The 27,864-nt window shown below is 40.4% G+C and overlaps 1 pseudogene; it reads left to right on the top strand.

Annotated features, from left to right (window-relative positions):
• The first annotated feature begins 1,312 nt into the window (after positions 1–1,312).
• LOC128123983 (glyceraldehyde-3-phosphate dehydrogenase-like) overlaps positions 1,313–27,864 on the top strand; it is a 43,392-nt pseudogene continuing 16,840 nt past the window's right edge.

Consider the following 27,864-nt stretch of genomic DNA (forward strand, 5'->3'; position numbering starts at 1 on the left):
GGGAACAGCCAAGCTTGGTGACACATGCCTTTAATCCCAGTATCAATCATAGAGACCTGGAGGTCTGTACAAACAGGCAGTGACAAGGAAGTGAGGTAGTTGGGCTAAAAGCCAATGAGAGAACAGAACAGGAAGGCAATAAAGGCTTGAGTCGACAGGAAGTAGCTCACTTTTGGAGGCTACAGAGCTGGTGAGGTAAGGTGGTTGGTGGCTCTCACTATTTCCCTGATCTCTAAGGTTTTCACCCCCATATTTAGCTCTGTGATCTTTATTTAATAAGACTGCTTAGAAATTCATCTACAGAGGCCTGCTCTTTTCTGAAGGGAAACAGAAGAGGAGTGGATCTGGGGGAGGGAGAGGACTGGGAAGAGTGGAGTGAGTGGAAACAGTGGTCAGGATGTATTGTATTAGAAAAGAAAAAAGTAAAAAAAATGTGATAAGAACAATGGTGAGGACTCAGCTCAGGTGGATGTAAGCCACCCATAGCCGAGCATGGGTCCTCAAGACCTGAACTAGTGGGGAGACAGCAGTGTCCAGAAGGTGGGACCCATCAGGATGAGAAAGCATGTGGTGGAGAAATGGGAGAGAAAGCAAAGAGCAATGGTTCATGTGCTGTGGAAAGAGGTGGAAGAGAAGAATTGAGAGAAGGCAGTGAGTAGTAGGCTGATGTGGGAGGCCTTCTTGCCACCCAGGGCCATGGTTCATGTCCAGGCCCAGGCTGATGCCATGGGCCATGTCTGGGCCCATGGTCCTCCCACAGCCAGGATCTTTGTGGTCATCCATGACTCATGTGGCCACAAAAGGCCACAATAATGCCCAGTGTCTGGCCTGCCACCAGTGGCCATATAGGTGTCCAAGAGCCATTTTGCTGATGGAGCCATGCTGATCTGCATGACCATGGTGTCATTCAGGCCCAAGCTGCTGCAGAGGGCCATGTATGGGTCTGTAGCCCAACAGCAACCAGGATCCGAGTCATTGTATGTGACTCCTGTTGCAACAGGGATCTGTGTGGTTGTTCAAGGGTCTGACCAGCCAGCCACCAGGGACCATGTTGGTGCTCTGGGGCCATGGTGCATCTGAGGCCATACAGACCTAAATAGTACATACTGCTACATACTGATATCCAGTGTCATAGTGACATCCAGGTCAGGGCTTCACCTGGGGGCCATATCTGAGTTCATGGCCCTACTGCAGCCAGGGTCTGGGTTGATTTCCATGGTGCCTGTCAACATGAGGGCCACTCAGATTCCCAGGGTTTGGGCCACCACTTGAAGCTTTGTTGGTATCCAAAGGCCACACTGCCACAGGGACCATGCCAATCTGGAAAGCCTGTGTTGCCAAATGGGGCCATGGTGACATCCAGACCCAGGCTACTGCTGAAGACCATGCCTGGGTCCATGATCCTAGTGCAGCCGGAGTCCGTGTTGAAGTCTGTGGCCTACTAGGGGACACTCAGAGGCCCAAGGGCCTGGGCCACCACTTGTGGCCTTGTTGGAGTCTTGAGGCCATGCTGCAGAGTGGGACATACACATTTGAGTGGCCTGTGCTACCACCCACGTCCATGGTGTTGTCCCAGCCCTGGTTGCTGCCAAAGGCCATGTCTGGGTCCATGGACCTATGGATCAGCTCGACTACCACCCAAGGTGGGGTTGGCCCACCCTAACATCTATCATATCTAGAACCTGCTGGAGCTGGTGAAGGGATTGGTCTGGTGAAATGATATCCACAAGATCCCCATGACTGGGGATTTTTGAGGGATGTCTGAGAGAGTTTTGGTGAAGATCCATGGATAAAGGTGTACCAGAAACCAGTGGCTTTGAACTAGACCAATGACTCATTGCAGTGAACATTTGCAAGTAGAGCTGATTGGACAGAAGGGTATACTGTGTGACACACTGCAGCTCCAGGTGCCACCAGGACAAATGAAGAGGTGTTGGAGAGGTGGGAAAGATGGAGGAGCAAAGAGATTTGCTTGTTTGTTTTCTTTTCTTGGGGTTTTTGTGTTTCTTTTTTATTTCTTTTTGTTTTCATTTTTTGCTTGTTTTGTTATGGATTGGTTTGATTTTTTTAAATATTCTTTTTTTGGGCACTACAGGGATAAGTGGAGGATATGGAGGGATTGGCAGTTGGGCAGAATTAGGGTACATGATGTGAAGGTCCAAAAATTCAATAAAGAAATTATGTTAAATTTAAAAAACAATGGTGAAAAAATTGCAATATGTTTTAGCTGCCTCAGACTTTAAAAGATTTTTTAAAATACATTATAGAATGCCTTATGTAAATAAACTTGAAATGGAAAAAATAGAGATAGATGTGGCTTTGTTGGAAGAAATGTGTCACTGGTGTTGAGCTTTGAGTTTTCAAAATCCCTTGTCAAGCCCAGAGTCTCTCTCTTGGCCAACAAATCACAATGCAAGCTCTCAGATTCTTTTCTCATGCTATACATGTGACTGTGCTCGCCATCATGATGATTATGGACTAAATCTCTGAAACTGTAAGCAAGCTCCAAATTAAATGCTTTCTTCAGAAGAGTTTTCTTGGTCATAGCATCTCTTCCTAGCAATAGAACAGTGACTAAGACACCCAATTTACCTCTTTCTTCTATAACTTGTCTCAGTCATGGTGTTTTGTCATAACAATTTAAGTAACTAAGACAAATACCCTCTCTTCTCAACAGCCCATGGAACTTTCTGCTAATTTGACCATATATTATATATAACACAAAGCAAATGTCAACATATAAAAGAAAACTAAAATAATACACTAAATTCTAACTTGAAATCCATGAATTAAAGCTGAATATCAACAACAATAGAAACAGCAAACTTATGGAAACTGAAATACTCACTACTTACTGAAAACTGGGTCAAGACAGAAATCAAAAAGAAAATTAAAAACTTTTAATAACTGAATGAAAATACAGCATACCTTAATCTATGGGACAAAATGTAGGCAGTTCTAATCAGGAAAGTGGGCCATACATCATGCCTGGAAGAAACAGTAGAGCTGGTCCTGGTGATGTGAGTGTGGGTGAGCCAGCCCAAGGGCATGAGAACAGGAGAAATGGCCCTTCTTTTTGTTGCTTGATGCTTTGGGTGAGCTAGCTGGGGCAGTGCTGGAGAGCTCGCCCTGGTAATGTCAATGAGGGAAATGTAGACTGCGTAACTCACTGGGTCACACTACAGCTTCCACACTGAGATTTTTTTTTTCTTTTGTGGTTGGTTGGTTGCTTGGGATTTTTTGGTTTTGGTTTGTTTTTTTGGCAATACTTTAAATTGGAGGGGGGTGCTGTGTGAGTAAGATCGCAAGGACAAAGGCAAGGGGACAGGGAGATGAGTGGGATCAGGATACAAGGTATAAAATCCACAAAGAATCATTAAGAATTTTTTTTAAAGACAACTTCATAGCACTAAATGCCTACATAAAAAAAACTTAAACAATCTCATACTTAGCTATAAACCTGAAAACTCCAGAAAAAGAAGAATGGGTAATATGCATAAAGATTAGATGGGAAGAAACAATCAAAACCATGTCTGAAATAAATAAAATAGAACCAAACAACAACAAAAGATAAAAACAATACTAATAATCATTGAAAAAGAGTTGGTTGGGTGAGAAAATCTGTGTGGTTGCCAAACATTTACAGAAATTAAACACAAGACAGAAAAAGAATATCCAGATTAATAAAATTGGAAATGAAAACAGAGATGTTATAACAGACACTGAGGAAATCCAGAAGATGATAACAACATTCTTTAAAAATCTATATTCTGCTAAGCCTGGTGACACATGCCTTCAATTCCATAACTCAGGAGTCAGAGGCAGATGAATCTTTTTGAGTTCAAGGCCTGTATTTTGTTTTTATTTCAAAATGTTCTTATTTCTGTATTTGAGATTTTCACACAAGCAGTTAGTTTGTTGGATGAGATTTTTAATTTTTCCTTTTTGTTCTATTTGCCTTTCTTCATTCAGTAGAGATGTCTATAGCTTTAAGATAGGAGCTAATTCATAGCAGGGTTAAAATGTGGATGTCCTCTGTCTGTTGGTATTTAATGCTATAACCTCTGCCCCAGATATTCTGTTTGTCAGCTACAATATGGTGACTGCAGCATCTTGGTCAAGAAGTTTGGAACAAACTTCCCATGGAGTGTGGGCTTGTCCTGGTTCTCAAGTCTTGAGAGCACAAACAAAAAGCCCTGTCCTAGTACTGGCATGACTAGGATAAGCCTCACATGGACTGAGGGTTCTGGACCTCCTACCACTTGTGGTGGCTGGACAGTGGTTAGGGACAGTCTCTGTTGGGGAACTGATTAGGATCACTGGAGTCTCACAGTGGTAAAGGGGGGCAGTGGACAGGTGGCAGTCCCTGGCAAGCAGCCATGGAGTCTGCTTGTCTGGAATGCAGTTCAGTCAATTTTGACAAAAGCAGAACAACATTCACTTGTCTTTATAATCTCCTGCAGAGGAGTATTGGTGCTCTAAACAGCTTGTATTCTAATATTTCCTGCCATTGCTCCTGGTAATCACTACCTTATGTCATTGTTGAGTCATGTATTCCAATAAGTTGTTTTATTGCTTTGATCCAGCATGTGGTTCTATTAGACTAACTTCATTCGGTTTCATTTAGGCTTCTTCCATGTCTTCTCATAGCGGGGCATTTATTATTAATGATCATTAATGATTCACTTTATATGGATGGTCCACTCCTTCCTCACTCACTTACCTACAAAGAATATTTTGTACACTTCTAGATCTGGCAAAGAGAATCAGTATTGCAAACTTTTGTTTATATTGCTTCTTAGGTGCTACTGATTGATCCTGGAGCCTTCCACATGCTGGGTAAGTGCTCTGTCATGAGCTTCAGCTCAGATGCTTCTTAAAGTTGTATGTTGGGTGGATTTTTTTATTAATTTGACGAATTCTCAGTTGTTTGGCTCTGGTATTTTATGATAAGCCTCTTTTGTGTTTTTAGGAAATTTTACCTGACTTTATATGTTCCTGAGTACTTTTTTATTTCATCCACCGCATATGAGCATTCCTGCTGCTCCATGTCAGCAGATGTTAGTGCCATCGCCGTTTATTATATTCTAATGGATCAGTGTTTTTACAGTCTATATAATATTCCATATATATCCTATATTCAGGCATCTCTTTGTTTGTAATTTTCACTTTTAATGATATCATGAATTCTTTCCCAAACATATTTTACATCTGTATAACTTCTTTTTAAAAAGATTAACTAAAATTTTGGGGGGTTGTGTAAGTGAGTGAAGGCACCTTCAGAGGAGAGAAGAGGGTATTAGATTACCCTCAAGGTGGAGTTACAGGTTGTTGCTAATTGCTTTACACACTTGGAAATGATCCAAGGTCCTGTGCAAGAACAGTACACACTTTCAATACTGAGCCATCTCTCCAACTGGACATCTGAGACTATGTCCCCAAAATACTTAGGAGCATCCTCTAAGCTTTACCTGTTACAACCCAATCAAAATTTTCCAAAGCCACGACCCTGAGGAGAACACATCAGTCACATGAACCCTGCGGGAGGAGAGAGTTCATCTACATCTAAATCATGGCATTCTACCTACAAACCCCTAAAATGATACCCTTGTCAATTTTTAAAAGAAATCACAGTTTAAAAAATTATAAGTTGCATAAAATAATTGTAGCTTTAAGAATAAAGAGGAAAATCATAGAAAATGAGACTGAATATGTGATATCAGAATTTATAATATAAGAACATAAAGACAAGAGTTCATGAAAGAAAGTGAGGAACAAGAATGTGTTTCATGTATGGAATTCTGCCTTTCCTCAGGAAAGTCTTAAGACCCATTTCATATGGACAAGTTAACAAATAATAAGGTCGTATTTAGAGATATTAATGATAAAAGTTATTAGATGGTGAGGTTAGGATATGGTGGTATCTGGAGATGTAATTCAGAGAGTCTATTTGTTTTATTGTTAATGTTTAAATGAAAAGTATGTATTGCAGATACTATTTCACTCTCACCAGCTTAACAAAAATTAAATGAAAAATATTTGTCAACACGGACATGAGAAAATAATGCCACCACAAAATATACAGGTGATACTGTATGTAGCTAGTGTTACTGTGATAGTTGTAGTAATTACTTTTCTAGCTAGTCAGTTCTGTGAAACTTAGGAGAGTTGAAAATATTTGTATATAGCTTTGTAAACTCTCATATACACACAGTCAAGGCTGAGAATGGGAAGATTGTCATCAATGGGAAGGCTGCCACATTGTTTTAGGAGCAAGATCCTGCCAATATCAAAAGGGATGATGCTGATGCCCAGTATGTTATGAAGGCTACTGGTTTCTTCAACAGTAGAGAGGGCTGGAACCCACTTGAAAGATGTTGCAGATAGGATCATCATCTCTGCCCTTTCTGCTGATGCCCTCATGGTTGTGATGGGTGTGGACCATGAGAAGTATGAAATTTCAATCAAGATTGTCAGCAACTCTTTCTGTACCACCAAGTGCCTAGCCGCTCTGGCCAAGGTCATCCATGACAACTTTGGCATTGTGGAAGAACTCATGACAACAGTCAATGCCATGACTGCCATCCAGAAGATGGTGAAGCAGGCAACCAAGAACCCACTAAAGGACATCCCAGGCTATAATGAGGACCAGGTTTTTGCCTGCAACTTTAACAGTGATACTGACTCTTCCATCTTTGATACTGGGGCTGGTAGTGCTCTCAATGTCAACTATGTAAAAATCATTTCTTGGTATGATAATGAATACAGCTACAGCAGCAGGGCAGTGGACCTCATGGCCTCCAAGGACCACCTGCCACAGCAAGAACTAACAAACCAGAGAAGTCCTGGATTAGGAAGAAGTCCCTGTACCAACTCAGCCCTCAACACTGCACTTGTCCCTCATAGTTTCCATCTCAAAATTCCAGAAAAAAGAGAGAGGCTTAGAGATTCCCTTCCTTCTTTAATATCATCAGTAAAGTTCACTACACTCACACACACACAAAAAAATAGTGTTTGTTACTATAATGTAAATAATTATGGAAAGTTGAATATGCCTAATTATACAGGAATAAAAAAATGGATACATAAGTTTGAGGATATCCATTCAATAAAAAACACAAAGCCAGTAGTTGGATGAGGTTTCTAGCACAACAATTAGGGTGTTTGGCCATCCCATCACCAGAGTAGGTCAGTTCGGGCTGTCTCTCGACCATTGCCGGCAGTCTGTTGTGTGGGTATCTTTGTGGATTTCTGTGGGCCTCTCTAGCACTTTGCTTCTTCCTGTTCTCATGTGGTCTTCATTTACCATGGTCTCCTATTCCTTGTTCTCCCTCTCTGTTGTTGATCCAGCTGGGATCTCCCGCTCCCCCAAGCTCTCTTTCCCTCGACCCTCGCCTTTCATTACCCCCACTCATGTCCAGGCTGTTCATGTAGATCTCATTCCATTTCTCTGTCATTGGGCGATCCCTGTGTCTTTCTTGGGGTCCTGTTTTCCGGGTAGCCTCCCTGGTGATGTGAGTAGCAGACAATTCATCCTTGTTTCATGTCTAGTATCCTGCTATGAGTGAGTACATACCATGTTTGTCTTTCTGAGTCTGGGTTACCTCACTCAGGATGATTTTTTCTAGATCCATCCAACTACTGAGGGATCTGGATGCAGAGATCCATGACTAGGCCCTGGGTGGATCTCTGGGAGTCCAATCAACGAGAATGAGGAGGGTTTATATGAGCGAGAATTGTTGAGACCAAGGTTGGATAAAGCACAGGGACAAATAGCCAAATGAATGGAAACACATGAACTATGAACCAATGGCTGAGGGGTCCCCACTGGATCAGGCCCTCCGAATGGGTGAGACAGTTGATTGGCTTGATCTGTTTGGGAGGCATCCAGGCAGTGGGACCAGATCTTGTGCTCATTGCATGGGTTGGCTGTTTGAACCCTGGGGCCTATGCAGGATTGTTTGGCTCGGTCTGGGAGGAGGGGACTAGACCTACCTGGACTGAGTCTACCAGGTTGACCTCAGTCTGTGGGGAAGGCTTTGCCCTGGAGGAGATGGGAATGGGGGGGGGGCGTTGGGGGGAAGGTGAGGGGGACGGGAGGGGGGAGAACAAGGGAATCCGTGACTGATATGTAGAACTGAATTGTATTGCAAAATAAATTAAAATAAATTAAAAAAAAAACATATGCAAATCAAAAAAAAAAACAAAAACAAAAAAAAAACTACAAAAAAAAAACCACAAAGCCATTAAAACAATGGGTTATACCTACATACATCATTAACAATAAAAATATAAATATACTGTAGAGCATGAAAGAATATTACAGAATATCACAAATATTACAAAATAACTTGTCACTTCCTTCTTAATATTTTTATTTAAAACAATTACTAAATTTAAATACAGTTGATTATATTCTTTCCCTCCACCTAAGTCCTTGCAGATCCTCTCCTGTTCCCTATCCACCCTTAAGTTCTTTCTCAAAAAACAAACAAAAACACAAAACAACAAAGCCCTCTGAAATCAAGAAAACAAAAGTTTAACTTCAGTGTGGCCATGAAGGTGATGAGTAGACCAATGATAAATTTGTTGTTTAGTCAGAAAGCCTTAGAACGCAAATTCATAAGGCTTGGTGTTCTTACCTGTGATGGGAGTGCAATCAGAGAAAAGCACTCACTTAGAGGGATGATGACCTCCTTCCTCTGCTGAGCAATCATCTCAGATGAACATCCCATTGTCATGCTGTGTACCTAAGTGCTTCCTGCTGCTCAACAATGTTGTGTTTGGTCTTTATTTCAATGTCCTGCCAACAAATATCAATTATTGTTAATTGAATATACTCCAAGCTGTCCACGAAAGACATTTAAGAATATTGAGCATTTCTCCATCACTTGATCTGTGCCTGTTCTTATGTCTTCTGTTTCATTTGCATTTTTATTTTTTGTATCACCCAAATTATCTAACACTATAAATCTTCATACATTCATTCATTCCTAAAAAAGAGAATACCAAGACATAACACAAACTAAACATGAGGCTGTAAAATTGTTCCTATTTGAATTTCTGATACTCTTTGAGATGTTTCTATATTTTTTAAAAATATGTAATTTTATTATATTAAAAAGAGAAACCGTGAATGGTTCTTTTTCTTTCTCTTGATTTATTACTTTTACTAACATTTCATGCACAATGATAAATAAAAGAGTTATGAGGAAATGTGTTTGTCTTATTTCAAATATTAAGAGTTGGTATCATTCAGAAAGCTGCTGGGTGTATATATCACCTTTACCATCATAGGGTATTATGTTCCTATTCCAAGTTTCTTCAGAGTTTTTATTCTGAGGAGACATTCAATTTGCCAATGTCATTCTTGCATCTTTTGAAATTATCAAATGGGTTTCTTTCTTCATTTTATTTACATGTTGTGTTATATTTATTTATGATTTATGTTTTTGTATATTGAACGATCATTGAATTCTTAAAAAACAATTTATTGTATATAATTTTATCGGTTTTTAAATCCTTATCATTGCTGCTATTACTTTATTTTCAGTTTCATGTGTGTAAACAATTCATGTGATCACATTCACCCTCTATTACTCTCTGTCATCCACCTGCTTCTGCTGATCTCTTTCTTCAAACAGTTTCTCTTCTTATTTGGTGTCTTATTTTTATAATTCATTGGTCATACAATCTTTATGTCTTTGCATGTTTTCTGTTGTTTCTTTTGTTGTTCATTTCTAATTGTATTTGATGTTAATATACAGGAAGCATTTCAATTTGTTGGCTTTTATAAACACTGTCCTTTGAGCTGACATATTTTAGAGGAAACTTTGTGTATTGTTGAGTAGGATATGTCCTCCAGAGTTGTTGGTGAAGTACTAGGCACTTGTATTTTAAGTTTCTTTTAGCTAAAGTGATTTATCTCTGATGCTTGTTTGTCAATTTATGTTTTGAATGATGCATTAATTAGAGTTGGAATCAGGTGTAATAGCACTTGCAAATAATCCCAACAGTCTAGAAGCAAAGATAGATAGATCTCCATGAGTTCAAGGCTGCCAGCATGGCCTACACAGTGAGTGTCAAGCCATCAGGGCTACACAGTGATACCTTGTTTCAGTAAAATAAAACAAAACAAAAAAATGTAGATGAAATTCTAAATGGTCTTATTAAATAAGAAACAGAGCCAAAATAAGAGTTAAGCCATTGTATAGTTGAGTTTACTGGCATGTACACACACACACACACACACACTCACACACACACACACACACACACACACACACACACACACACACACACACACACATCCATCCAGATACTAGTTCTTGATGAATTATCCATTTAGTAGTATGCATCATTATTACTTGTATTTTTAAGTTTATTGTGCCAAATAGAAGTACAGACAGCCCCGTTCTTTCATATTCCATTCATTGAGAATAATATTTTCCTCCTTTTGTTTTCATTCTATACATGTTTTTGTCAGTAGAAATGTGTTGCTTTCAGACAGTGAACAACTGGAGGATGCTTTGCCATCCAATCAAGCAGAGTTAAAACAATTTACATTTAAGATTACTTAAGAGATATGTACTAATCCCATAATTTGGAGGGTTTCCTAGTAGATTTGAATACCAACTCTGAGCCACCCCAATTAAATGCTTTCTTTATAAGAATTTGCCGAGATCGTGGTGTGTTTTCACAGCAATAGAAACACTAAGTAATACAGAGATTGGTACCAGGCTCTTGGGTACTGCTGTGATAGATCTGACCATGTTTTTGTTTGAAGGATTTGGACTTTGGGTTAGAAAAAGAGTGAATGCATTAAGCACTGCTTAATGGGCCATACTAGTAGGAGCATGCAACACAGTGGTGCTAAGAGTTATTAGAACTACTGGGGACTCAATCAAGAGGTTTCAGAGGAGAAGAATTTTAGTATGCTGTCTAGAGATCATTGTGATATTCTGTAAAGAAAGTGAGTGTCTTTTGGTCTTGTCCAAAGAGACTGCCTGAGGCTAAAGTAGAGAGGTTTGCATTAATTCCATTGTCAGAGGAAATCTCAAAACAGCCTAATATAAACTCTGTAGTGTGATTATTAGTGCTAACTCTAGCAAAAATTTATAGTGAAAAAGAGAATGCCTAGCAGGATAAATTACAAAGTGTAAAATGTAAGGAGAAAAGGAACACCAAAAAGTGGAATGGAACTAAGTCCTGTGTTCAAGGATATAAACAGATGAAGAAATGGAACAAAGGGAGGGGTGACCTTAAGGCAAGATACAACCCAGCTAAGTTTCCAACTTGTGAATTAAAGAAAAGTTTTGAGCCAGGTGTGGTGGCACATGCCTTCAATGACAGCACTGGAAAGCAGATGCTGGCAGATCTCTGAATTTGAGGCCATTATGGTCTGCAGAGCAAGTTTCAGGACAGCCCAGCTCAGGCAGAGAAGGACAAAAAGCTGGTAAAGATGCAATTGAACAAGGGGGGCATGTTCCAGCCCCAGCTCACAGTAGAACATGTCAGCTTTGGCCACATGGTTCTGCCTTTAGAGTTAAGGATAGAAGAAATAGGTTATGGAGTTTGCCTCCATTCCTAAGAAAAGCCACTGAGGCTAGGCATGTTTCAGGTGTGTTCCTGAATGGAGGCCTAATAGGGAGGCCATCTTGTGAAGCTGTGAAGTTGAATCCTGAATAGCCATGAGAATCCCAAGATTTTAGAGATGCCAGAGTTGTGGAATACCTGCCAAGGAGAACTGAAAACAGAGAGTGGAATCAGCCCAAGAGTAGAAGTGTGTTGTAGTCAATAAAGATGAATGGAGCTGGAGATCTGAAGAGCGTTTTGGTATCAGACATGGAGGTGCAGAATTTGGAGTTTGCCTTGCTGGTGTTCAGTCTTGCTTTTGTCCAGTATTTCCTCACTAAGATGTCTTCCAGGAATTTTGAAATGATAATGTACATCCTGTCCCACTGTATGTAGGAATTATGTGATCTGCATTTTAATTTTGATTTTAAAGGTGATTATAATTAAGACATTACATGAATCTCAGAAAAGACTTTGAACTTTGGACTTTAAAACATTGTTGACACTGTGATAGACTATGGGGACTTTTGAAGTTGGACTAAATGAATTTTGCATTATGATATTGTTACAAACTTATGGGGTCCAGGAGTGGAAAGTGGTAGTTTGACAGTAACTGGCCCCCATAATCTCATAAGAAATGGCACTATTAGGAGGTGTGGCTTTGTTTGCATGGGTGTGGCCCTGTTGGAGGAAGTGTGTCACGGTGGGGCAGACTTTAAGATTTCCTATGCTCAAGAAACTATCCAATTTTTCAATCGTTTCCTGTTGCCTGCAAGATGTATGACTCACAGCTCCAGTACCATGTCTGCCTACATGCTGCCGTTCTCATCTCCATGATGCTAATGGACTGAACCTCCAAAACTGTAACTAAGTCACACCAATTAAGTGTATTCTTTATAGGAGTTGCTGTGGTCATGGTGTCTTTTCACAGCAATAGAAACCCTAACAAAAACACTGACTTTGAACCCAAAGTGTCATGCACATTTTATAGTGTAAAATTCATGTAGCCCATCTTTAAGAGTTCCCCAAGTCTTAATGGTTCCAAATTTGTTCAAAAGTCCAAGTTCAAAGTCTCCTCTGAGATCAATGTCTGTGATCTTCCATGAATAATAAAATACAACAGACTTTCTACTGAGCTACTGTGGAAGAGAAAGCACTACCCTTCTTTAAGGGGAGAACAAGAAAATATCACACCAAAGCAAAACTTAACCACAGGGAAAAAAACATTAAATTCTGTAGATCTCTGTCTGGCACCCATGTCACATGCTACGATGACATTAACTTCAATAAACTCAGACATTGCTGCCTCTAGTGCTTGGCTCTTGTAGCCACATGGCTTCTCTCTATGGCTCATTCCATTAATGCCCTGCATCTTTCCTCTTCAGACATCCCACACTCCTGTCCTCTTCAACACCCTTGGGTCTCCACTTCAGCTTTAAATATTACCTGTTGGGGGATTCCTGCAGGAATTCAACCATGTTGTTCATTGCCAAGAATCCTAGGTCTCCTTTAAAAAATCCATGACTCCACCTCTTGTCAACTTAACATCCAAACAAATCACTTCTAATACAAACCTTTCCATCTCTCAAATCCATAGGCTCATAATGATGTGGCAACACAAGAAGCTTTCAGTGCTTCATTCTCAAACCAGGAGTTAGGAGGCACAACACAACTCACAGTCTAACATTTCCTAATTATGAGCTCCAAAACTGATAAAATCAAAGAACAAACAAAACCCAGCAGGATAAACATTGTGTCCTTCAGTTCAAAATGCAGTTTCTGAAGTTCATAATCACCCAGACTCCAAAAGGCTTGGGGAGCCTCCTTTGCTCCAAACCTGCTGCTGGGAACACACATAGCTTCCTTAACCAGCTCCACTGTGTACCCAAAGTCCTTCTTGACTGATATCCAATGGTCCTGGCAACTCTACTATCCTGGAATTTCCATGACAACTTAAACGTTACCTTCACAATGTCACACAGTGACCTCCCTGGTAGTCCTGTCAGGGGCCAACCCTACCACCCAGTGTCTGACCTCAGCTGCCATTTATGTCCCCCTGTATATTTTGTCTTTCATAATTTCAAAACCAGTACAGGGAAGTTCTGATGCCAGTTTGAGATGAAGCCTCAACTTCTAGGCCCACAGCCATTAACAGCATCTGTATGCAGACACCAAAGAAACACTGTCCTGTTTTCCCAGTGATGAACCCCAGATTTCTGCTTAGTGATCCTAATCTCTCTGACAGGTACAGCTTCTACATTGGCTACATGCTCTTTTCCAATGATTTAAGCTTGTTTAACACATTTTTCTTCATCACACAAATTAGTCCATTAGCTTTAAATTCAACTTCATTAAAGCTCAAAGGACAAGGACAGAATGATGTCAAAATGTTGAAGAAAATACTGCAGGAAGGGTCTCTAGCCCAGTACTAGACAGTCTTTGCTCCCCTCAGAAACCCCATCACCTGGGGTCCACTGTTTGCAGCTTCTTCAGAATTCTTTCATTCCTAGATGTTCAAGATTCTTTTCTGTTCATGTGACAAATATTCTGACCAAAGGCATCTTCGGGAAAGAAAGGATTTACTTAGTTTATGCTTCTAGGTAAGATCCCATCTTCAAAAGGAGTCAGGACAGAAATTTAAGCAAGATTTAGAAGACAAATATCATGTTCTAGGGGAACAAACAAAAAAGAAGACTGAGGTCTCTAGGAGAAAACTCAAGTCTTCAAATCCAGTCATATAACCTCCTGGACAAGGGGAACTGAAGCTTGGAAGGGGACTGATGTCAATTGCACCTCCATACTCCAGGCAGGGGTGTGAGGGGATACTTTTCTGAGAGATGCTCATTCATCAAGCTGTTGTGATGGAGTGTGGCAGTTTCAATGTGAAGTGTCCCACAGGTTCTGCATTTGAACACTTGGTCCCAGGAAGAATGGCAGATGAGAAGGACGTAGCACCTTCAGAAGGTGGAGCCTTGCTGGCAGAAGTGGGTCACTGCAAAGGAAGGTGCCTCTCCTCTTGTTCACACTCTGCTTCTAAACTACCAATTCAATGTGACAAGCCAGCCTCAAACTCCTGTGCCATGCCTCCTCACCATGGTGGGATAGATCTTCAAACTTTAAGCCAGAATAAACCACCTTGATTTCTCCATGCTCTGTGACTCAAGTATGTGGTGTCTTCATCAACAGGGTCTTAGCATCAAGTTCTAGAGAGCTATCAAGGGCATTGGCAATAACCTGCAGTGTTTGAGGTTTGGGAGCCTATAGAACCCCACTGACCAACACCCCAAAAAGAGTAACCTGAAACTAGCACTGGGTATCACTTTTCACAGCTTATATTGTCTCCTCCATTGTAGAGTAACACTACTTACAAATATGTATATATACATATATGGATGTGACTATGGTAGTGGGTTTCCATGTGCCTTTTTCAAAGGTGTTTGATGTTAGGTACACGTCTCAGTTCCCTATCTCTTCCCTGCCCTCCCATCCTCTATTTCATTCAGACTTTCTGTCCCATTATTCCCCTTCCCCTTCATAACACCTGCTCTTGAATTCTCCTGCCCTACTACCTGCACAGCCCATTACCAGTTTCCTGACTTATATGGATATTCCAATTTAAACACAAATATCTGAAGAATCAAATATGTTATCTACATACACAATGGAAAATGTGACATTTGACATTCTGTATTGGGGTTATCTCCTTCAGAAGTATCATTTGCAACTCCATCCATTTACCTAAATTTTTCAAATTTCTTTACAGATGAATAATATACTATATGTATATGAACAACATTTTCATCATTCATTCATCACTTTATTGATATCTAGGCTTTTTGTATTTACTGCTATTGTGAATAAACCAACAGTATACATCAATCAATGAGCAACTCTCTCTGAAGTAGGATACAGAGTCTTGGGGTATGCCTAGGACTGGTATATCTTGATTTCTGCATTTGTGTTTATGTATATAGCAAAATTTAAAACATGGATGAGCTTCCATATTCACATGAGTTAAAAACCTTATTCTTCAGATAAAAATGAACTACAAAATTTTTAGATGTGTGATGTAGAGGATGGATTAAGCTGTTATAAGACAGCTCAGATTTTAATTCTATGTGTCACTTGCACCTGGTTATTATTTAGCATTAATACATCATTGTGCTAGTTTATAGTGCATGTTTTCACATTCTAGCTGAGTTTCTTACCAGTGGATAATTCAGCTGTACATAATCTCAATGTTCATAAGGAATTTTTCTTTTAGCATCTTGTTGAACATGGAAGAGAATAATTCCTACCAAGTTTAGAAATTCTGAAGTGGGCCATGGAAGTAGAAATGCAAGTGAGACCCAATAACTCTTTCTAAATTTTATCTTTTTCAAAGACCTACTAGAAGAAAATATGACAAATTTTTAAATTTTGCTTAATTGTAGTAGAGTATATGAATGTTTATATTTTCTTTTTGGTAATAGGTCTAGTAAACCACCTCCTCTACCACTCAGGTAACTTTACTCATAATGATGGTGACATACATGTAGGTATTCAATGCCACACACTATTTTTCAGTTGTTCTGTAACATTTTAATCTAAATTAATTATAGAGTAAAACAAAATTGGAAAGTAATAGATAATGTATTGGTATACCCTCTACCTACCCTGTAGTCCTGTGAACCACCACCACCACCACCCCGCATTGATATAATACATTAAGAGAAAGGGTACTTGATGTTGGTGAAACAAACTTACACTATACTTTAGACACCACTGAGACTGCATCATTTTGAACATCTCATATGCTTCAGGGTTCTGGGCATGGCTAAGGTTGGATGTTGGAAGATACAGGAAGCAATGAGACCCAAGTAAGGCCAGGAATGTTCTTTTTATGACAGCTCTCAAACAACACTATAGATCACATGTGAAACCAGGATCAAGTTCCCTAAGGACCAGCCATTAGGATTCACCCCTTAAAAGCCCCACACATCCTCCCAAAGCCATCACCCTTGCTGAACAAGTACACACTACTTGGTAGACACAGTTAAGCCACATCCAAAACACAGCATTTTCCCAACAGTCTACAATGTACTTGTCCCTCTTGTCTTCCAAATGAAATACATTTTTAATAACTGGAAAGGAACCCAAGGTGACTATGATTTCAAGGATTTAATGTTAAATCATATACAGATACTTAAAATTAAGAGCATTTACACTCTAAGAATACAAAGATTAACAAATTTTATGGAATAGTTTACACAAACTGGTACACACACTGAAATTTGCATTTAATGAGGTTGGTGGGCCAATACACTTCTTTATATTGATGAAGTAAAATAAAAAAAAAAAAAACAGCTCTGTTCAGCGGTGCTAGTATTAATCCCAAAGATGGGAGAAAAAAGACCACTGACTCAAATCATCATGGCCAAATTAATTAAAGCAAGCAATACATTGAAGCAAGCATTTTGATTCATGTACATGGGTTGCTGCTCCCTAAGATAGGGCTCAAGAATTCAGCATTGGATGTGAGGAAGACAAGGCTTTTATAGATCTCAGGTGTAGGGGGTTTCCAAGTGGGGGGAATAGGCAGGGTTGCAGAATCAGAATATAACATGTGGTCAAAACAAGATAATCACAATAGGTAGTCATAACAAAGTAGTCATAGGTGGTCATTTGACATTTTGAAGCAAAGGTAGTTTTGCATGGTGGTTATAAACAACTTTTTGAAACAAATACATGATTACCATTCCTGTAACAGTCAGTACAGAACAATTTCTACTTAAGGTCACAGATGAGACATAACCCAATCTTTGAAAAGCAGAGGTTTAATCATTAACAGGACTGAAGCTAATTTGTATTCACTATCATGACCTTGAAGACTAAGACAGAGGCAGGCTGATTCTTCATTAGGAATAAAAGTGTGAAGATGAGTGAGAGATGGAACTTAGGATACCTGGAGAAGACTCAGAAGTACTATCAGCTTGTATGTCACTTGGAAGAAAACCATACTGAGTGCATCACTGCTGTGGAAGAAGTACCAAGAGAGACACACCAACACCATGCAGAACCCTGCAAGGTTACATAGATCTGCTTATGCTACAGTTATACAGTCACAAACCCCAAGCTGGCAGTCTTTAATGTTTCTAACTGTGGTAGGGATTGTCACTTAATGTAGAGAACAAAAGTATTCACAGGTAAGTAGATCACTTAGGATGGGGTGGTAGAGGCTGATATGTGAGGCATGATATGATTATGATTCTGTTATGCACTCACATAACTCAAGATGATATTTGATGTTGCAACCTATTATGGGAGTTGGTTCATAAAAGAGGAAAGAGTAATTATTTGACACAGGTAGACCTAAAAGGATGAGATGGGAAAGGATGATAAAAGAGTGGAAATGGGGCAGATGCCAAGAAACATCTTAGTCGGCATCCGGATTCAATGGTTTCTGGTGTGTGACTTGTTCCCCATATACATACTGAAAGTCACAAGGTCTGCTCAACATTTTATAAGCCTCACCTGGGTCAGAAACATTGACCCAGCTCCTAAATGCAAATTCCAATTCCAGAACAAGGAAGCAGAGTCTAGATCCAATCTGTGAAAGGACCTTCTTCAGCTCTCCACCTCTAGACCTAAAAATGGAAGAAAGGTAAGTATATATTCAAAGAATGTTCAGAGAGTTGCTATCTTAGAGTTTTTTCTATATCCGTATCACTATGTGGCTACCACAAAATGCAACATGTAGGGTCCAGGGCTTCTTCCTGGGGAAGAAATGTGACAGAAGCTACCTTTTGAAGTAGAGAGATGGACTGGCTTAAACAGGCTTTGCTTAGTTTCTCCAAAATCATTCATATTCATGTCTGTTATTTCTTTAAGGAGAAATGTAATGTGAATATTTTGTTTCCCAGGGAAAAACCCTGTACAACAGGCTCATTGTTTGTTGTCTCTCAAAGCTGATCTGTAAAGTTTGTATGTTGCATTCAAGAAAAAACAGATGGCTAGAATTTGAATAACTGAGGAATAACACAGGAAATATTTATTTACGAAGACTAGAGGTCTTAGGGAAAGAGGAGATAAATGGAGAATAATGATAAATCAAGAGGATGAAGATGATGTCCACTCCTTGGCTCCAATAATCAGCAGAAGGAATTGGTACTGGAGTACGAGAGAGGGGATGAGGGAGGAGATAAATGGAGAATAATGATAAATCAAGAGGGTGAAGATGATGTTCACTCCTTGGCTCCAATAATCAGCAGAAGGAATTGGTACTGGAGTATAAGAGAGGGGATAAGGGAGGGGAGAAGAGAGGTCATAGTTATAGGTCAGTAGTAAGAGGGGATAACTAAATGCAGGGAGAGGCACTGCTGTTATCAACACACAGCTGACCAGGAGAAGGTCAATACAATTCTCAAGCATCTTGCCTTTTGCTCTCTTGTGCCCTTGAAATGTCATCAACTGCCTCAAATAAAAAGAAACTTAGAGAAAAGGACAGATCTTAGGAGTGAGATAAGGCACTTCTGTGAAATGTCAGAGATCAGAGAGAAAGATGGAAGGAAAAACTTCCTCACTTGCAAATCTTCCACTGTGAGGTTTCTAGATTTAATTGTCATAGATCATTTCTCTCATTACCTCCAAAGAGTTATTTCTGTCTTGCTTACATTTTATTCTTTTAGTGCTGCTTTTGTGTGGTAAGCAACCATTTTGATAAAAAAAAAAAACAAGATTAGCCTGAAATTTATGGAGGGAAATATACTTCTTATTTGTTATAGCATGAGAGTGGCTACTCAAATACAGAATTGTAGAAAATACCTTACCAAGAAAGTTGTTATGCATGGGTTTGCAGCTGCACCTGGCCAGACAGAGAAGTACAGCATTGCTATTCTTCAGACATAAAGGAGCAGTGGCATGCTGTGGTCAAGGATTTTCAGGCATATCAACATGTCAGTGCAGGAAAGACACACAGAGGAGCAGGGGGGTTGTTCATATAAAATCCTGACACAGCCTTGATGCATTTTTCCACTCATCTCTGAATCTCCAGTTTCTAGTAATGTTTTTGTCATCTGATAAAGACTAATGCAAATATGGATCCCCTTTAATTAAAAACTCAGATTATTCATTAAGAGAGAAGTAAATGGACTTAGTCTCTCTGGCAGTCAATAAATGTCTTGAAGATCCTTCAAGCATGAGATCATAGGGAGATTTTTGGTATCTGCTCGAAAATATAGGAAAGTGGAGCAGAAAACAGAGAGAAAGCATCACAAGAGATGCAGAGAGAGAAACACAATGATATGATATTAATTTGATTTCAGGAAATCCCTTTCATACATTTAAACATATTTCTCCATAGGGAAAACATCACAACAAATGTTGACTAAGGAATGCATTACTTACATTTACAGGTGAACACTACCATTGTCACGTTTATGCTGACTGTAACTGATGTCCACTACCTATTCGCAGCACCATTTGACTTCTCTCCTGCTGTTTTACAAGTTTTTTAGCTAGGGATTTTAATCATCCACAATTATGGCTGCTATCTTGCTTATATTGTGGAGAATTCTCCTGTGCTTTTCCATTATTCACTTCTAATAGGCACAGAGTGTTGTGGTGTAAACAAGTTTTTCAAGGCGGTAATCCTTTCCTGGGTAGTGTGATTATTTTATAAAGTAACTGTGATATAAGCATGATAACATGAATTCCAGTCTCCAGAATAATCCAGGTCTGACAGAGCATGCCATAATGGCAGTGCCAGGGAAGCAAGACTAGAGGATCCATGGAGTTTACTGGTCTGCTGTTGAGTCTGTGAGCTCCATGTTCAGCGAGAAACACTGTCTCAAAAAAGTAAGGTAGTGATCTACTGAAGAAAAACTTGACATCTGTCTGTAACTTCTATAAACATCTGTGTACACACACGCAAACACACACACACACACACTGTATTGTTAGTGAGGCAGTTTTTCTGGATTGGAATTCACATTGACAAAGACAGGTATAATCACTCATCCTTCTATGCTACAATCCCATCCTCAGAAAACTGGTAAAAACAGTCATTCTTACATCACATGCTCTAGGGGGGATTCAAGGTGACAATATAAGTAAGTTTTTAAAGAATGAATTTATTTAGTCCACATATGAGCTCATCCTGTTCCTCTAGTAACTAGAGTCTAGTTGCAACTGCCTATCCATCACTATTTGTATTTCAATTGCTGCACCTTCTCAGCTTCTCTTCAGTCTACACAGAAAGCTTTTGTCATCAGAGAAAACTCTCCATCTTCTACCATCTAGAAGGGACTATGGAGAAGGCTCCTATTATGTTAGGTTTTTCTTTCTCATTTACTGCACTCCACTTAGCAGTCCTCCATTAGACATGCCCATGTTTCAGGTCCCTTTCTGCAGCATCAATAAGAGCTCACCTCTCCTTCGTTCCTCCTCCTTCCTCTGCTGAGCAATCATGTCAGAACCACATCCATCCCCAGGCTGTGCAACTAAGAGTGTCCTGCTGCTCAACTAACCTGTGTTGGATCTTTACCTCAATATACTGCCCATGATCAGTGTCAATGATTTGTCCATGCTTGAACAATTGTGAATATATTCAGGGCTGTTAACAAAAAGAGTTAGGAATGTTGAGAATTTCTTTATCACTTTTTCAGTGTTGGTCAATGACTTTTGTTGAATTTGCCTTTTTAAATAATACATGATTCATCATCTAATGCTGTAAAGATTTGCATGTGTGCATTTATTAATAAGTAAACAATGTTAAAGTCTCACACAATCTGAGGATGGGAATAGAAATACAGCCCATCTTCACTGCCTGATGCACTGAGGCATTTCTAGACTATATGATCTTTAAATAAAGGATAAAGTGAATTTTTACCCTTTGAAATTTAAATTGGATGCTTTTTTCTCTTGACATTACTTTCATGAAGAGTTCAAGCTCAATGATAAATATAACAGGTCAAAAGGTCATACTTATTTTATATTTGTTTAATAACTTTGTGTTTGCCCAATTCATAGAGCTGTTGGCTCTCTCTTTGTGCTATATTGCTTTTACCATGTTAGGCTATCCTATTTCTTATCCAAGTTTGTGCACAGATTGTCACCCTGGGTGGCATTCAATTTTGTCACTTCATTTCCTACATATTTTGAAATGATCATTTTTACTTCATATTTATGCTCTTTATTACATTAATTTATTTATTTAGCCATGTTTTACCACCCTTGCATCTTGGAATAACATTGACTAAATCACTGTGAATACCATTTATCTATGTTATTGTCATTTTTTTCAGTTTTATACATGTAACAATTCATTGTGATCATATTCACCCACTGTTACCCTCTCTCAGTCCTGAACAACCCTGTTGATCTTCTTCTTCCTGCCAACAAGTCTCTTTTCTACTTTCATGTCATTTTTTAAAATTTATTTATTTAAAATTTATTTATACAGTGTTTTGCCTGCATGTATGCCTGCATTTCAGAAGAGGGCACCAGATCTCATTATAGATGGTTGCCAGCCACCATGTTGTTGCTGGGAATTAAACTGAGGACCTCTGGAAGAGCAGCCAGTGCTCTAAACTGCTGAGCCATCTCTCCAGCCCTCCTGTCATTTTGTAATGATCCACTGACTATTCAATCTTTATGTCATTGTATGTTATTTTATTGTTTCTTTTGGTAACCACATCTATTTTTGTTTAACCTAATTTCTTTATTATATCTTAGGGAAGTTCACATCATGAACCCTAATTCACTCACATCCCAGGCCCTCCATATGCTACCTTTACCCCTGCTGTGCCCCCAAAAAGAAAATCAATCAAACCAAACCAAGCAAACAAAAAAAAAAAAAAAAAGAAAAACAAGCAAAAACCTCTTAGTTCCTCCATCTTTCCAGCTTCACCAACTCCTCTTCATTCGTCTTAGTAGCAATGGGTGCTGCAATGTGTCACACAGTAAACTATAGTCCAATCAGCTTTACTTGCAAATGTTCATTCATTGCCTAGAGTCATGGTCTGGTTCAAGGCCTCTGGTTTATGCTATATCATCATCAATGGATCCTCACTGAAAAACATCTTGGATATCCTAAGGCCACCTGGAGTCACTGAGATCTTGTGGGTATTGTTTCACAGGACCAGTCCCTTCACCAGCTCCAGAAGTTCCTAGGTAGGGTAGATGTTAGGGTGGGACAACCCCAGGCCTGGTTGTGGGCCTGGGTAGGTAGTTGAGCTGATCAGTCCAGACCACTGGGGCCACCCCTCAAGTGAGTGGCAGAGCCAGCTCCCCTATACCCATGATGAGAGGGTGGACAATCTCTCCAAAGTGTGGGGCCCAGCTCTGCTATTACAATCGGGGTGAGCTTTCTTACTGCACTATCCAGTTAGGGGCAGATCCAGCTTTATCATGGTCAGTGAATGATGGGGCTGGCTCAACAAAGCTTTCTTATTTCATCAGGAATGTATCCTATGGCCATCTGAACGACACAGGCCACAGACATCAACACATACCCCAGATGAAGTGGGACCATGGACCTAGACATGACCCTCAGCAGCAGCTTGGGCCTGGGTGACATCCCGGCTCTGGGTATTAGTGCAGGACACCCAGATCAGGATGGCTCTGGTGGTGGCATGGTTCCTGAACACCAGCAAGGCCACAGGTTGCATCCCCTATCTCAGGTTTTCATGTAACCTTTGGTGACAACACAGATACTGGTTGTAGGGGGACCATAAACCCAGACGTGGTATACAGCAGCAACCAGGTCTAGATGTCATAGTGAATCTAGATGGTGGTATAGGTCACTCACATCAGCATGACCCCAGTGGCAGCATGACCCTCAGATAGCAACATGGCCCAAGGTGCTGGCTCAGACCCAAGGAATCTGCATGCCCTCATGGTGAAAAGATACATGGACATCTACAGAGACCCCGGATATAGTAGGGCCACAGAGCCATACATGGCTCCCAGCAGCAGCCCTGGCCCAGACATCACCATGGCAACAGAAAGCAGAATATGCCACTTTGGTCTGTATTTCCCCAGATGTGGTATGGACCTTGGGCAACAACATAGTCCCAGGTGATTGATCCGATCCCAGCAACTACACAGACCTTGGTTGCAGCAGAAGCCACAGACATTGACCCAGACCATGAATGTTGTAGGGCCTTGGACCCAGACATGGCCCTCTGCAGCATCTCAGGCCTGGATGACACTATGGCCCTGGATGGTAGCACAGGCCCCACAGATCACTGTGGCTCTGGTGGTGGCACAGCTCCTGGACACTCACATGGCCACTGATGGCAGCCCAGACATTGGACAACTCCATGGCTCCTTGTAGCAATGGGATCATGGATGACTACACAGCCCCTGGCTGTGGTAGAACCATGAACCCAGACATAACCCCTGGCAGCAATCTGACCCAGATGCCACCATCCCCCTGATTGGCAAGAAGGACTCTCACATCAGCCTACTCCTCACCACATTAACCTGTTCCATTCAACCTCATTCCATAGCACATGAACCATTCCTCTCCTTCTTCTCTGCCATTTCTCGACCACACTCTTGCTTGTCATAATGGGACCCACCAGGCTGGCCTATGGGTGGCTTGCATACACCTGAGCTAGACAGCATCAGATGGGCCATGGAAGTCTTCCTGCCATTCCAGGTCTTGAGGACCCAGTCTGGCCTATGGGTGGCTTGCACAAACCATCATCAGTTGGGCTGTGGATTATTCACCACTTCTAATGCTATTCTATTGTGAACTAATATTGTACAAAACATTGCAGTTTCCTTTACACTCATTAAGATTCCTTTATAACCTAAAATATGTTATATTATAGAAAAATTCTGTAGGTTGCTGACAAGGATATGTATTCCATAGTTCTTGGGTGAACTGTTAAGAACTATGTTTTAGTTAAGGTTTTATTCCTGTGAAAAGACTCCAAGACCATGGCAATTCTTATAAAGGAAAACATTTAATTGGGGCTGGCTTATAGGTTAAAAGGTTTAGTCCCTTATCCTCATGATAGGAAGCATGGTTGCAAACAGGCAGACATGGTGTTAGAGAAGGAACAGAGAGTTCTACATCTGGATCCACAGAAAGCATAAAGAAACTGAGACACATTGTCTCCAACAACACTATACTTACTTCAGCAAAGCCACATCTCCTAATAGTGCCACTCCCTGTGAACCTATGGGGTCATTTTCATTCAAACCATCACATTCCACTTACTGGGACCCATAAACTTATATCTTTATCATAATGCAAAAAAATGAGTTTAGTCAAACTTCAAAAGTCCCTGTAGTCTGTAATAATCTCAAATTTGTTTTAAAGTCCAAAATATCTTCCAAGACCCATGTCAATCTCTTAACGGAAACTCCTGTGAAATCAAAATGGAAAGGGAGATCACATACTGCCAACATATAATGGCACATGATATACATTACCATTCCAAAATGGAGGAAAGGGAGCATGGTGAGGCAAAACTGGACCAAAGCAAGTTGCAAAACAAGTTGGGTAAACTGTAAACACTTCATCTCCATGTCCAATGTCAAAACACTCTTCAGATCTCCAACTCTGTTCAGCTTTGTGACTGTAACACACTTCTTTCTCTTGGGCTCATTCAACTCCCTGTTAGCAGCTTTCCTCAACAGGTATCCAACAGCTACGGCATCTCCAAAATCTTGAGATCTCCATGGCAATCCAGGCTTCACATTCACAGCTTCATATGATTGCCTCACTAGGCCTCCATACAGGGGCACTCCTGAGACATGCCTGGCCTAGATGCTTTCTGTTTTTGCAGAGGGAGATTCCATAACCTTCTATCCTTGACTGTAAAACAGGAACCACATGGCCAAAGCTGCCAAGTTCCACTGCTTGCTGTGGCAGTAACCTGGCACCCTCTTTAATTATATCTTACCACCTTTCTGTTTTTGATAGTTTCCTTTACTGCCTAAGTTTGGCTGTCCTGAATCTCAGTATGTAGACAAGGCTGGCCTTGAACTCAGAGATTCTCTTGCCTCTCTCTCATGAGTGCTAAGATGAAAGGAATATACCATTATGCCAGGATCTAAGCTATTATTTCATTCCTTTTCACAAGTTGGAAGCTTATCTGAGCAGGGTCTTTTCCTGAGGTTAGCACACCCTTTAGTCCCTTAATAGCAGGTCTTTTGTTAATCTGTTTATATCCTAGAATACAGGACTTAGCTCCATTCCACTTCTTGATGCCAATTTTCTCCTCAAATTCTACATTTTATAACTTTTTTGATCAGCTTCCTCCTTTTCATTTTAGTTCTGCATAAGAGTGAACTCTAACAACCACAGGACAGAGTTAATACTAGTCTGTTTTGAGATTTCCTTGGCCAATGAAATTAATGCAAAACTCTTCAATTTAGGCCCAGACATATTTTTTGGACAAGGGCAGAAAACAGCCATATTCTTCACCAAAATACCCCAACAATAGTGTCTAGGGAACATACTAACATTGTTCTCCTCTGAACACTCTTGAGCCAGGCCTCCACAGTTCAAGTCACTCTCAGCAGCATTGTTTTCCACTGACTAGAAAAACACTGACTAGCAAAACCAGTCACAATGGGAGCTGAAGATGAGTGGATCCTATTTTGGCTTCCTGTTTCCATTTCATGAAGCTGAAATGCACACTGGTGAACAATTGTACCAACCACTGCCATGCTACCATCAGCAGCAAGCTCAATATATTTAAGTCAACTGCTTACCTCCTACCAGTCTGATTATTTTAAGCTGTTGATGCCCCAGATGTTTTCCGGGATTAAAACCTTGTGCTACTATGGGGAGATCAATGCTCCAAGAATGAATGATATGATCTTGGTGAACACAGCTGAGTTAGTTGGGTCATTTTCTTCAAAGCTCTTATGTGAGGTTAGTTTGTAAGGTCTTCTGGATGCTTTCCCTGAGCCTGGAGCTCTATTTCAACATTCTCAGATGATTTCTCCTACATGAAAGCCTCTATCTAGAACAAGAAGTTATCCAGAAAGATCTTGTGATGCAAAGCTTTCTATATGGGTACCGTTCAGGCTAAGCTACCGATAGCACCATTGGCAGGTGTGGAAAAGAAAACCTGTCTTCTCTTCAAATGTCTTTGTGGCTTCAGGGGTGAGAAATAGAAGCCCATTAAGAATTGCTGTATGGCGAAATGGAGTGGAAAGAAAGCTCTAAAAGATACTACCTGCCCAGCTATGCGGCCCTCTTTTCTAGACTGTTTACAACCATGTATAGATCTCAAGGCTCTTCTCAGGGTTTAGGACACAATTCCCAAACTGAGGTGCTCTGTAGTTTCCTCTGAAGCACAGCCCATGCTTTTCATGTCAGAGACCTGTGCCTTTGCATATAGGTACAATTCACAACCAGAACATTTACTCCAAATTTTCAACTACCCTTGAACTTATGGTTCATTTGCTCATTTGTTATAGTTTTTAACTCTCCTCTGTAACCCTGTGGAGAACAGGACACTGGTGACAAAATCACAAACAGAAATGTACTTGATGTCATTCCAGGCTTCCCTGCCTTCTAGTTTTCAAATTTTAATATGAAGACTCAGTCCTTCTAGCATAAGAAGTGTGACTGTTCCCATACAGGTCTTCATCCCGTTACCTTCATGACTCTCATTCAGGATTCCGTTTTCCCCATTTGGTAGATGCCTTAGAGTGACTGAGGGCAGCTATGGCTTGTGCCAGGATCTCCCATATTCCTACACCAGAGAAGGAACCTCAGCCCTGGAACAGAAAGACAGTTAGTTTCAGAATTCTGTCTCTTCCTGACACAGTTTAAGATGCTTAGCAACTCTACTGGGACCATCATCTATCCCAATACCACTAGAGGCAGTAGTCTGCAGATAGACTGAATAGCACAAACTGGATTTAAAAGAAGTCTAGCAGTTTAGGGTTTTAATAAATTACTTAATCTCTGGTCTGTTTCCCCCTCTTTGTGAACATGTGCCAGACATTGCCACATAGCCAGGTGGTCTTGACAGAAAGTTTCCTGTGTTCATATCTCAATTTACCTTGCAGAAACACCAGTGGAACATTCTCAAGCATGGGTTCATCCACCCCAGCCTGGAGCACTGACAGCACAACAATGAATGGAAGTTATTACACTGGAAACTTACACTGTGTCACCATGGACAAAATCTTTAATATTCTTACTGTCATCATTGGCATGGTTGGGGTGGCAGGAAATGCCATAGTGCTGTGGATTCTGGGCTTCCACATGCACAGGAATGCCTTCTCAGTCTATGTACTCAACCTTCCTGGGGCTGACTTCCTCTTCCTCTGCTT

Source organism: Peromyscus californicus, unplaced genomic scaffold, assembly GCF_007827085.1.
Source record: "Peromyscus californicus insignis strain IS unplaced genomic scaffold, ASM782708v3 Scaffold_4__1_contigs__length_199733344, whole genome shotgun sequence".
Taxonomy (NCBI): domain Eukaryota; kingdom Metazoa; phylum Chordata; class Mammalia; order Rodentia; family Cricetidae; genus Peromyscus; species Peromyscus californicus.